This window comes from Euprymna scolopes, chromosome 15, assembly GCF_053919585.1.
Source record: "Euprymna scolopes isolate OS-2025 chromosome 15, ASM5391958v1, whole genome shotgun sequence".
Lineage (NCBI taxonomy): Eukaryota > Metazoa > Mollusca > Cephalopoda > Sepiida > Sepiolidae > Euprymna > Euprymna scolopes.
The window spans coordinates 93,973,325-93,986,836 of NC_136496.1; the positions used below are offsets into that span (position 1 = coordinate 93,973,325).

General features: G+C 36.5%; 1 pseudogene; it reads left to right on the forward strand.

The window, feature by feature from the left end:
- The first annotated feature begins 5,926 nt into the window (after positions 1–5,926).
- Positions 5,927–6,043, forward strand: LOC145294268 (5S ribosomal RNA; annotated as a pseudogene).
- The last annotated feature ends 7,469 nt before the right edge of the window (positions 6,044–13,512 follow it).

The window sequence follows — 13,512 nt, forward strand, 5'->3', positions numbered from 1 at the left end:
TGTGCAGCTGTTATCAGTTTAATTATTAAGGTTTCCTTTCTGTAGCCATGTTCAAGTGCTTTCCTTATTTTTATCTTTTGTCAGCATTATGAATCGTCCATGTTGTTGTTTCTCTTCCCATTTTTCTTTTCTCGTTTTATCCCTTGTTTCTTCTGTTTCTGTTTTGTTTGTTTATTCAGCGTCTTTTGCTGAAGTAATTATTCTTTCAGTGTTTTGCATTATGTATTTTTTTAAATTCTTTTATTGTGTCAGCTACATAGTCCTCTATACTAACCAGCCCTCTTCCACCGTCTTTTCTATTTACATAGTATTATCCTTTGTATGTAGTGTATTGTGCATTGTCATGAGTTTCCTGGTCTTCTGGTCAAGATGCCTCAGTTCTTCTTTGGTCCATCCTATAAATGGTCCAGAGTATCCTACTAGTGACTGCTCATGTGTTTATACTTTTAATTGAACTTCTACCATATAGTTTCGATTCGAGTAGTTTTCTTGCTCTTCTGAGGTATTCCTTTCCAATTTTCTCTTTCATTTCTGTTGTTTTGATGGCGTTTGTTTCCAGAAAACCCAAATATTTGTAGCCATCATATTCACCTAGGAATTTGGATATCCTAACTGAAGATTATGGTTGTGTTTATTAATGTCTCTAATTCCTCCCTGGTTTTTACAAACAACTTCAGATCATCCATGTACATTAGGTGGTTCATTTTTTCATCTGTATTAGTGAACTTGTATCTGGCTTGGCATTTTCTTAGTATATTGTTAAGAGGCATCATGGCTTTAATGAATAGTTGTGTAGTAGTAGTAGTAGTAGTAGTAGTAGTAGTAGTAGTAGTAGTAGTAGGGAATCACCTTGAAATATACTTCTTGGTATTTTAATCTCAGTTATGTATTGTCCATCAGCGTCAGTTCAAGTCTCCATGTTTTCATTACATTTTCTATTAAATTTATAATCTTGCTTGGTATTTTGCACATCCTCACGCATTCAATTATCCTGCTGCATCTCTTCTGTCATGTGTTTCATCCATTCAGCATTTCTATTATGTAACTTTCGCCGCTCTTTGTTGTTATTGTTATAATTGTTATTATTATTGTTATTGTTATTACTATTATCATTATTATTGTTGTTATTATTATTATTATTATTATTATTATTATTATTATTATTGTTATTATTATTATAATTATAATTATTGTTATTGTTATTGTTATAATTGTTGTTATTATTATTGTTATTATTATTATTGTTATTGTTATTATTATCATTATTATTGTTATTATTGTTATTATTATTATTGTTATTATTATTATTATTATTATTGTTATTATTATTATTGTTATTGTTGTTATTATTATTATTATTATAATTATTGTTATTGTTATAATTGTTATTATTACTATTATTATTACTATTATTATTATTGTTATTATTATTATTGTTATTATTATTATTATTATTATTGTTGTTGTTATTATTATTATTATTATTACTACTACTACTACTACTACTACTACTACTACTACTACTACAGTAATCTCAACCTTTTGACTTTAAACATTCAAGCTGTATTAATACCATCGCCGTTCCCAACGGGCAAACCTTTTGCAAAATTGTAAAAGAAATTTTCTTGTCAATCAGATTAAGCCATTTATGATGACTTTTTTTTTGTCATGTTCCCAAGCTTTTCAATTACAATGGGAATCATCTTGACTGTCATACAGTTCGAGGTGTTGATATACTGTTTCATAACATTCTTAACTTTATGATGTTTTTTTTATTTTTTATTTATTTATTTTTTAAGCATTCAAGCTATACTTTAATACTTTTTCTGTCCCCAACACGCAAGCCTTTTGTAAGATTGTAAAAGAAATTGTCTTGTCAATCTGATTAAACCATTTGTGGTGGCTTTTTATTATGGTCCCAATCGTTCCAATCACAATGGGAATCACCTTGACTTCTTTACATTTCCAGAGTCTAACTAATTCCCATTTTACATCTTGATAATTATTTACTTTTTCTTGCTCTTTCTCTCGCACTCTGGTATCAACAAGGTAGGCTACGTCAATAATTGAGCAAGTTCTCTTATTTTTATTTAGTAAAATTATATCAGGTTTGGAGTGTTCTAGGACCTTTTCAGTCTGTATGCGCAAAGAAGTTTGACATTGTTGTTTTCCTGCACCACTTCTGGTTTATAATCATACCACTTCTCATTGTGCTCTAATGTATAGAGTTTGCATATATTCCAGTGTAGGACCTGAGTGACTTTGTCGTGTCTCCATTATTTATATTGGTGTTGAACTAGCATAGGACGTTCTGATACAATGTGCGCTAATGTTTCTTCCCTTTCATTACACATTCTGTGATTCTGCAGTTTTGTGGATGTAGTGTTTGCATGTTATTATTATTATTATTATTATTATTATTATTATTATTATTATTATTGTTATTATTATTATTATGTAAACAAGTTACATAGTTACGAAAATAACAAGGCTACTGTCTCGGTCAATTGATTACCTTCATCGGGTAACCTAAAGTTCTGGTTTCTAAGATTTCATGCTCTCAAAATGAAACTCGATGAAGGTCATTAATTGACCGAAACTATAACTTTGTTATTGTCGAAACTATGTAATTTGTTTGCTTTTTTTATTGAGCACTATCAATAATTTTGTTAAATCCATTGGTTTTCACTTTTTGGATACATTTAACCTGGAATAATTATATCATGAACTCTCCTGTCGATTTCGACGTATGAGGTTCTTACCTTTGTCTATTCAACTTTGTATGTGAGTCACGGATGGCATTTCAGTCCAGTTAATGATCTACAAAGAAGTGTGTGGATTGTTGGAGTATATAGCCAGGAAGGCGGAAGGTACTTTATTTCTTTTCCTAGTTTGACAATGTTTGATGCCACTGAAGCATATAGACCTCTTTTCATTACGATCAATCACAGAATCTTCGAGGGCAGTGGGGTTGCTTTTTAATTTGTCCTTGTACCTAAGTAATGGTCGACTTACTGTCCGGTGATCACTATCAATTTGACTGTACATCAACATTTTTGGAATTCTTTCCTCTTGCATATGCAACACATGGCCAAGTCAGCGCAGTTGTGATTCCATAAGAAAGGACTCAATACCATCAATGTCGCACATGGTGAAAAATTCAGCATTTGCAATCCTGTTGCTTTAAGCTAACTCCACAAATTTCTCGAAAACAACCCTTGTAAAAACAATGTGAATTTGTATTCTGTACGGTGTCCAAGTCTCTGAGCCATACAAGAGTGTTGTGAGAACTACAGCCATGTAGAAGAAAGCTTCTTTCTTAGAACTGCACGCCTGTGGAACTGTCTTCCGTTTGCCTGCTTTCCAGCTGACTACAATATGGTTGTCTTCAAGTCCAACGGAAACAAGTTCTTGATGAGCCGTTCCACTTAAGTTAACAAATTTACCGAATTTCCATTACTAACGATTACTATATTGTCCAATTGACTACTGTACACTCTTAACCCTTATCCTTGAACGGCCTCTGGGCCTTGATAAGTGGTAGTGCCTATATGAAAAAAAAAAAGAAAAACCTGTATCTCCGTTTGAAGTCTTATACCCTGAACTTTCCAAAGTCGATGGCGAAATTTCTTGACGTCTCTGGAGGCTTTTGCAATTCTATTCTGATCATCAAGCGTTATATACATACAGTCCTGGTCAAAATCATAGGACCACTTAAGAAAGTAAGCGTTTCCGCATAATATCGAATTTTTAATCAAACAAATGCTTGAAACCATTGTCAAAAGGGAGAATATGATGGAAAAAAATGAAATCTGTTTCATTCGAAACCTTAACCCTGATCTAATAATTATTTTTTAAAAAACAAACATTTTCACCTGGTCAAAATGATAAGACCACTTTAATAAAATCGGCTACTTTTTAAAAAATGAATACGAAAAACTTTCTATGTTACTAAAAGCAACTTGTTAGTGGATAAAAAACATCTTACTAAATTATAAATGGCAAAAGGGAAACCATTATCAGAGTTTGAGAGAGGAAGGATCTTTGAGCTTAATAGGGGTGGACTCTCCCATAGATCCACTGCAAACGAAGTGAATTGTGGCAAAACGGTCATCACAAATTTTTTTTAAGTAATCCAGATCAATATGGGCACAAAAAGAGTCCAGTTCGACCAAAAAAAAATATAACCCCATCACTGGATCGCCGTATCAGAAGTTTAAAAAGAAAACTCCAGTATGAGCTCAAGTCGATCAAAAAGCCAAAAAGCAGCAAAATGTAGTCTTAAAACCATCAGAAAGCGTCTGAAAATGAAGGGTTTCAATCATTTAAAGCGACTGCAGAAACCACGTCTTCTTGAACAGCACAAAACTAACCAACTTAAATATGCCGCCAAATACCAGACTAGGAATGAAGAGAAATGGGAAAATGTTATTTTCTCCGATGAGAAAAAGTTTAATCTAGATGGTCCAGATCGATTTCAACACTATTGGCATGATAAAAATTTGACCAAAGAGACTTTTTCAACTCGGCATAGTGGAGGAGGGTCTTTAATGATCTGGGGTGCTTTCTCGTCAGCTGGGACCCTAAAGTTGCAAGTAGTGAAAGGCCGGCAAACATCATTGAAGTACATTTCAATGCTTGAAAATGCTTCTATCAGGACTGAAGGTACACGTCTGTGTGGAAGAAATTGGATTTTCCAGCAAGACAACACTGCAATACACATTTCTCGACAAGCACGAGAATACTTTTCTTCAAATAATATAGAATTGTTAGATCATCCAGCATGTTCTCCAGACCTCAATCCAATTGAAAATCTTTGGGGATGGATGGCAAAAAAAGTGTTCAAGGATGGAACCCAGTATGATTCGATAAAGGAACTTTCTGATTCAGTTTTCAGTACATGGAATAAAATTCCTTCGCAACTGATAAAAAACTTAGTCGCAAGCATGCCGAAGAGAATTTTTGAAATAATTCGTAATAATGGAGGCGATACTAAATACTGAGACCCTTTTTAGTAATTTATAATTGCCTTTTGTTAGATAAATTATCAGTGGTCTTATCATTTTGACCAGGTGAAAATGTTTGTTTTTTAAAAAATAATTATTAGATCAGGATTAAGGTTTCGAATGAAGCAGATTTCATATTTTCCCTTTTGACAATGGTTTCAGCCATTTGTTTGATTAAAATTTGATAATATGTGTAAACGCTTACTTTCTTAAGTGGTCTTATGATTTTGACCAGGACTATATATATATATATATATATATATATATATATATATATATATATATATATATGTATATGTATATGTGTGTGTGTGTGTGTGTTTGTGTGTGTGTGTGTGTGTGTGTGTTACGGTTTAAGCCGATATAACTATTTCAGGAGTTAATAGATGTACTCAGACAATAAATACCTAAAAATATCCAAAGCGTTGTGAACATGATTTGTGGCAATTATGGCCACAGAATCATGACGTATACTTCTTTAACAGACTTTTCGCAATTATGCATATGTGTGCATACCATATAGTTATCCACAGACGGCTCATGATTGATTGCTGAACGGTCGAATCGTTAAAAACGTTTAACCGTCCAAAATCAAAACTTCAAAATTATCAAAAGAGATCGATAGCCGATGCGATGTGAACTTGTGCTTGGCCAACTAAAGCTGGGTAATCCTATTTTTCTCTCTTTCACGGCGGGATGACGTAACACAAGGGTCAGAAAGTTCGATTTGAAAGGCCAGGGTCCTAGAGGAAGAGCACACTGACCTGCAAATATATATATATATATATATATATATATATATATATATATATATATATATATATATATATATATATATATATATATATATATATATATATATATATATATATATATATATATATATATATATATATATATATATATATATATATATATATATATACGGCATAATCACGTTGACACACCGGTTCTCGTCAGATCACCGAAGTTAAGCAACGTTGAGCCTGGCTAATACCAGATGGGTGACCATTTGGGAATTCTAGGCGCTGTATGTGCTCTCCGCTTATCTCGGCATTGTTTCCAGTCGTCTTGTACCTCAACTTGCCACTGGTATGCAACAATGTTGACTCAGGAGAGGCGTGGTTGGCGATTGCGCAACTCTTGCCACATAAATTTCACGCGCAGGCACCCTTACAGTGGGTATCCATAGTCTGTCAAGACTGAAGGAAGCCTGTTTTATATATATAGTCATCCACATACAGTACTGTTTCGCTGTTTCACAGCTCATTAGTGCAGCTAGAAAAGCAACTACCTCAAGTCAGGATCGAAACTCGATCGCCCAAACAACAGTCGGAACTTCTAACCGTTGCGCTATACGGTTGCTGCTATGCAGGCAGTGGATTAACAATGTTTTGGCATTGTCCAAATACCTAAGCTCAATTTGTTTACACAAAGAGCATCGCTTCATACGTTAATAATAATTTGTATATCACTTCCCAAAGGCTCAACCTAAGATAAGGAGCATTATATATATATATATATATATATATATATATATATATATATATATACATGTGTGTGTGTGTGTGTGTGTGTGTGTGTGTGTGTGTGTGTGTGTGTGTGTGTGTGTGTGTGTGTGAGCAGTCTTGTCGGCAATTTTCTGATAGGTTCACCTCCGGTTATTAACAATGAACTAACCCTGCCTCAAAGGAAGAAGGCAAAACCTCGGAGGGTGTGCCGCCTAAGACAGGACAGGACTAGAGATATACTTGTCGACAGGGATCAAGTCAATGGTTCAGAATCTGTTGACTTATATGTCGAGAGTGACACAGATTCGTGTTCATCGCGCGCATTTCATTTTCTTGTTTACGTAATACTCATGTCGGATGAGCAAACTAAACAAAATCCGTAACAATAATTACAATGCGTTATCAGTCGAGAGACACTCATTAAATCTTTTTTTTCTTTTTTCATCCTTCTTTACTACAGGATTATCTCAGATAATTAAATTACAACCTCGCAGCTTTCCTATCTGAATTGCACCCGCATTAAGGCACGACAATGCAGTGCATATACGAGAATGGGTGGCCCGGTGTAGGTAGGGGTAATAATTACGCCTGCTCGCGAGAAATGTATTGAGTGTAAAGCTTTCTACTCGTTCTCTTTTTCCATGTGTTTATTCTCTCTTATATATTTATTATAAGCCTATGTCTGCATTATCCCAACTCTCTTCGTTTTTCTCTTTTTCTTCCTGTGTCTGTTGTCTGCCTGTTTATTTGTCTGCCTGTTTCTATCTATTCATCTATCTATTCACACACACACACACACACACACACACACACACACACACACACACACACACACACACACACACACACACACACACACACACACATATACATATATATCCTGAACCTATTCCAGTGAGAGAAGAGTACAAAGTCGTAACACCCCTTCTGAAACCAAGCCTGAGACTCTTTTGAATTGTAGGCCGGCGCTGAGTCCTACTGCCACATCCAGAGTCTGCCAGCGGCCACCTAATTGCACCAGAGGATCACAACCAGGTACATTTTGGTGTTGACTTTCCAGCCGACTTCGAAGATGCGAGGTGGCATGAAACCACACCAAAGACCATAACCGTTGTCAGAAACTTCGTTAGACTGTGCCCTCAAGCGTTGAACTGTCCAGATTTGTATTTTGAGGGTGCTGGCAATGGTCTTGTTATCATAACTTGGATCGGTAGAGAGCATGTTGTACAGCGGCGCATCTCTGATCTCGCTCATTGAACATTGTGCCATCTTCAGACATGATAGAAGATTGCTATCGCTGTTGTGATTTGTACACAACTAGCCAACTAGTAGATGGTCTTCAACAAAATAAAAAAAAAGAAAACTAGTCTTCATCAAACGGAAATGGAATCATATCACATTTTCTAGGGAAACAATTTTATCGTTCCACCCTATATTTTGATGAATAAATTGATTTCTTTTAGAAAATCTATCATTTTGAATAGTTCTATGGGCATATGCTTTTCAGACTGATATGCTATTAGATATGTCGCACACACACATACGCACACAGGCATGCCCAATCCTATTGGCAGATGGCCTCTACACTGCCCGCCACAACAAAGTATGTAAGTACCTTCATTGGAAAATCTGTGGAGAGATGCAGCTTGACAGAGCGACGAACATCTGGGAACATGAACCACCACCAATAACATCAAATGGAAAAGTGACCGTGTTCTATGACAAAGACATACAGGCGGGGAGATACATAAAAGACAAGGCCATCAAGCCAGATATTGTAATATGGAACAAGCTTGAAAGAACTGCGCTCATTATCGATGTTACAGTCCCAAATGATTTTGGCCTTAACAGAGCTGAACGGGAAAAAATAACAAAATATCAGGACCTAAAAAATGATCTAAAAACGACATGGTCTCTGAAAGAAATAAACATTAGACTGGTTGTGATAGGAGCAACTGGTTTAATAAAAAAAGAATCTTCATAAATACTTAGAAGCAATCCCTGGAAGACCAAGCTGTAACGAAATACAAATAGCAGCCATAAAGGGAACAGCATCTATTCTTAAAAGAGCCCTCGGATATAAATTTAAATCATAACAGAATCAAGTGTTAGCTCCAGGAGGGAGCCTCTTGATCTCTTAATACTTACTGAAGTAAAATAAAAAAAAGGGCATATTTCAATTTCGCGTCGATTGTTTACTATTATCTTTAGATTTATCCGACAGGTGGTGTTTCTATTTCCTGGTGCTCTCTAGCTATTTCCGTTATCTACATATCCCTATTTCTTTAGAGTCTGGCTGTCGATGTAAACACACGCTCTTTTTCACTGCACCATCCATGTAGTGGGATGCACATTTCTATTCGCCATGACAAGGCGACACCTTCGTTTTAAGATAAAACGAAGGTAATTCTTTTTCAAGGTAAGAATGAATACACGTGTTTATATTAACGAACTTTTGTATACACACACGCGCGCGTGCGCATACACAATGAACATACAATATATACACTAACGAACTTTTGTGATCATACACACCAGACACACGTATGCACAATGAACATATACGTGCAACGAACACTTTCAGCTTCATGCATACTCGTTCGTACACACGCGCGCGCGTGTACATAACATGTTATTGCTAATAACTTCTCTCTTTAAATAAACATTTCTTGTAGATATGTAACTCTGCTTTACGGTCCTTTTAAATGTCTGATTGTATATCTCTCTTAATGTTGTCGTTCCCTTTTATTTGGAGTCGTAGGAACGCGTGCATTCGTCATATACAAGATCGTTGACGAATATCTCTTCTCAACGGGCTTATCGATCTTCCACAAACTTGGTTAACAACTTACGCTACAATGCTAATACCGGTCTACAAAGATGACCTCGTGCCCTACAGTTCTATTTTGTTGAAGAGATCTTTAAGGTTGAACTCATAATAGTATTTCTTTCGATCAGGAATAAAGTCAACATACTCTAGTAATATATGCTTGACGGTGAGTTTCTCCTAGCACGCTGTGCATAATTGGGGTTCACCACTTTTTAGTAGGTGCAAGTGTGTTACACGAGTATGACTTATGGGTAATCGATTTAAAAAAAAAATTAAGGAATAAAATTAATTTGTAAACAATAAACTACAAAATATTAAATCAGTTATTGGAGAATGGCATACTAAAAGCAATTATAATAGAGTTGCTTTTAGTATGTCATTCTCCAATAATTGATTTAATATTTTGTACTTTATTGTTTACATATTAATTTTATTCCTCTTGCCACTTGTTGGTAATATATATTTTTTTTTAATTTGAGGTTTATAGTTTACTAGCGGGGGGTACCCGGCGTTGCCCGGGTGTTTGGAGGTAAATCAAAACTCCGAGGGGGGGGGTAAAAATTAAAAAAAGTTTTAGTAGGTGAGTATGAGGATCGAACCCGAACCCTTGAGGCAAAGTGTGAAAAAAACATGCGACGTTAACCATTGGGCCACTGCGAAATACAAACGGAAGCACGTTTGAATTTATTTAATTACTTAGATTTGGCAGGTGCACGTTTTAATGACTTAATGAGGTCAACTTTGACTGCGGGGTTTTTCATTTACTGCGAGAACGCTTTTTTTTTAGTTTTTTTTTTCTTTTACATGGGGGTCACCACTTATCAAGGCCCGAAGGCCATTCAGGGATAAAGGTTATTGCGTGTACAGTAATCAATGAGATAGCATTGTAGTAATCATTAGTATTGGGGGTTTTGATAGAGTGTCTTACTTAAGGGGACGGTTTGTCAGGAGTTTGTTTATGTTGGACTTGAAGACGTCCAAGTTGTAGTCAGGTGGGAAACAGGCAAGCGGCAGAGAGTTCCACTGGCATGCAGTTCTAAGAAAGAAGCTTTGCTCATAGAATCTACGTTTGGATTTAGGCACAAATAGAGAGTGGAGAAAATTATTGACAGTAGTTTCAGCCAGACGGGTGTTTCTCGTGAAAGATTGGCGAGGGGGGGGGACGAGAGATAACGATAAAACAAAGACAGACTCGCAACGTCTCTTCTGTGGGAGAGAGGTTGCAGGGAAGAGAAAAGGGCACCCCCTACTAAACCACGAAGTCTATTTTGTACTCTGTCAAGGCAGGATAGGTTGTTTTTAGCAGCTCCTGCCCAGATGTGGCAGCGGTACTCCATCCTTGGACGTACTTGGCTTTTATACAGATAGAGAATTGCATCAGTAGTGAGATATCTTCTGGAGCGGTAGAAGGATCCTACCATTTTCCCAGCATCCCTGGCAACAGATTTGATGTATGTGTTCCATTTCAGATCAGGAGTAAAGGTCAAACCCAGAAGCTTGTCAAAACATGGAGCCTCCCCAAGACGAGAGCCATCCATTTCAATTGATGCCAGATGGGGATCAGAGCGTTGATGATGTAAAGATAGAAGCTTGGTTTTGGATGCATTAAAAGTGACCAGCCACCTCTTCCCCCATTGTACCACATGCTCTAGATCAGAGGAGAAAGAATCAGAGAGAACTTTGTCATTTACAGCCTTTGATGTGTTGCCATAGATGGTCGTGTCATCAGCATAGATATCAACAAATGATTTAAGTATGTGTTTTGGGAGATCATTGATGTAGAGCAGGAAGAGAGTTGGGTCCAGGATGGACCCCTGGGGGACCAGCATTAATACTGTGGGCCTCTGATTTCTGCCCATCAACCACTACTCTTATGAGCTTATCGGAGAGAAATGATTTAATGATTGAGAAAACATTTCCAGTAATACCGTAGCTGGAAATCGTGTGAAGTAGGCCCTTATGCCATACCTTATCGAAGGCCTTTGATATGCCAAGAGCAATTGCTCTGGAAAGGAAACCTTTGTCAAGAGATTCACTAATCCTATGTGATATAACCGTTAGCACATCTGCTGTAGATCTTGCAGAGCGGAAACCATATTACATGTCACTAAGAAGGTTCTTTCTGTTGAGGTGTTTGACTACTTCTTTATTTAATATGGATTCCAACAACTTACTCATGACACACAGGAGACTTATTGGTCTGTACTGAGAGGGATATGACTTTTCACCTGAATTCTTAAATGCAGGGCATACTGATGAGGTTTTCCAGGGTGTTGGAAAGCACTTCTCCTTAAGGCAACGCTTAAACAGTTTTGTAAGTATGGGGACAAGTTCTAGTTGGAGCTTTTTCAGCACTATAACTGGAATGCCATCAGGGTCAGTTGCTTTACTGGAATCAAGGTTCGTGATTGGCTTGGCGACCTCACGTACAGATATTTCTATGTTGCATAGCGTGTTGTCTGTTATAGGAGGAAATACAGGGAGTTGATGGTCATTGTCGCATAGGGTAGAATTAGCTGCAAAGTTCTTGGCAAATAGTCTGACCTTGTCTGATGCTGACGAGATGACCTCAGGTCCATTGATGATAGTTGGGATAGAACGCACACTTCTGTTCAAGATCCTGTTTGCTATTTGCCAGAATATATTACAACGTTGAAAAGACATGTTATATAGACGCTATTTATATTCACTCATTTTACTATATGGCTAGGGTGATTTATTGTTATGTTTTGGAATTCTTCATGTAATATTATTGGGGTTGTTTTGTCCTTAGCGTATTTGGTCAAAGTTTTGCAAATGAATAATTGAGAAAAAAAAAAAACGAAATTCTTTAACAAAACCTTTTTATACAAGACATGAGAATAAAAAAGTTATTTTTAATCATTTATGCAACCATGTTTTTGGTGAAGAAAGAACGTGCAACCAATATGTTCATAGTGTGAATATGCATGTGTAAGTAATACATGTGTGTGAATATTTACCAGCGTAGCATCGTGTATGTGTGTGTGTGTGTGTGTGTGTGTGTGTGTGTGTGTGTGTGTGTGTGCGTGCGCGTGTGCGTGTGTGTGTGTATGTGTGTGGGGGTTACGTTGTTCTTGTTGATGCGTGTATAGACGTGCGCATTTTGATAAAGGCTGGTACGTGAGCTATCGAGTACTTTTTTGCGACTCCCCCCCCCCACCCCGACCCAAAGGCGCGAAGAGGGGAGTGAGCAACGTTCTGGGGTCCTGTTTAAGGTACGGTCGTCTTGCGAACACTGATGAAAACTGATTTTGTTAACCCGTTCTTAAAAGAGTTTCTAGGTTCGTACCGGCTTTCTATTTTCACATTGACATGTTAAGTTCACACGTTACTGTGAAACTAGTTTTAGGAAGTGACGAAGAAAGCAAATCCCAACGAGGCGCAGAAAGAAAGAGAGAAAGCTATTAGAGCCATTTGCTTTTTAGCATTCGTTTGAATTACTACGCGATTCAGCCCTCGCGCATCAGGCCAGAGTTCTTTTATGGCGGCTATAGGGTAAGTCGAGGCTATCCCCACCACGTGTTTTAAACTCTGACTCATCACGCCCTCCGTCTAATTAAAACTGTATCCAGTCGGATAACAACATGTTCATATTACAGGTTCAAGTTCTTTCTTTCGGTAACTTGATCCGTTGCCATGGCAATACAACAGAAGATCAAATAAATTATAGAAACAAAATAGTATTTAAAAAGGAAAGAAAGAAAAATAAAGAACAAAAAAAAAAGAACACAAAAAGAACAAACAAACAAAAAATACAAAAACAATAAAAAATAAAAATTGAAGAAAGTGGAATCAAGCATTTTATGAAATAATTTTTTTATGTATACGTGTATACCAAACAGCCTATATTTTCTTTGACCCAGTTTAATAATGAAAAGACACGAATGAACATAGGGCTTTAGGTAGGGTGTCATCAAAAATGAAATATAGATAGATCTGGAGTTTACTTCCGACAGCTGTGCAACTCTTGGCTCCTCTTTAATCCTCGCATTCTATGAGCGATGTTTCTGACAAAGAGGGAAAAATTGTTCTTTTCTAGTTCAGAAGCTATGTCATATAACAATTATCGTTGCTAAGTTTTTTACTTTGAAATAACATTTTTTTAGTGCCTTGTCTGAAGCGCTATCTATTAAAAATTGGTTAC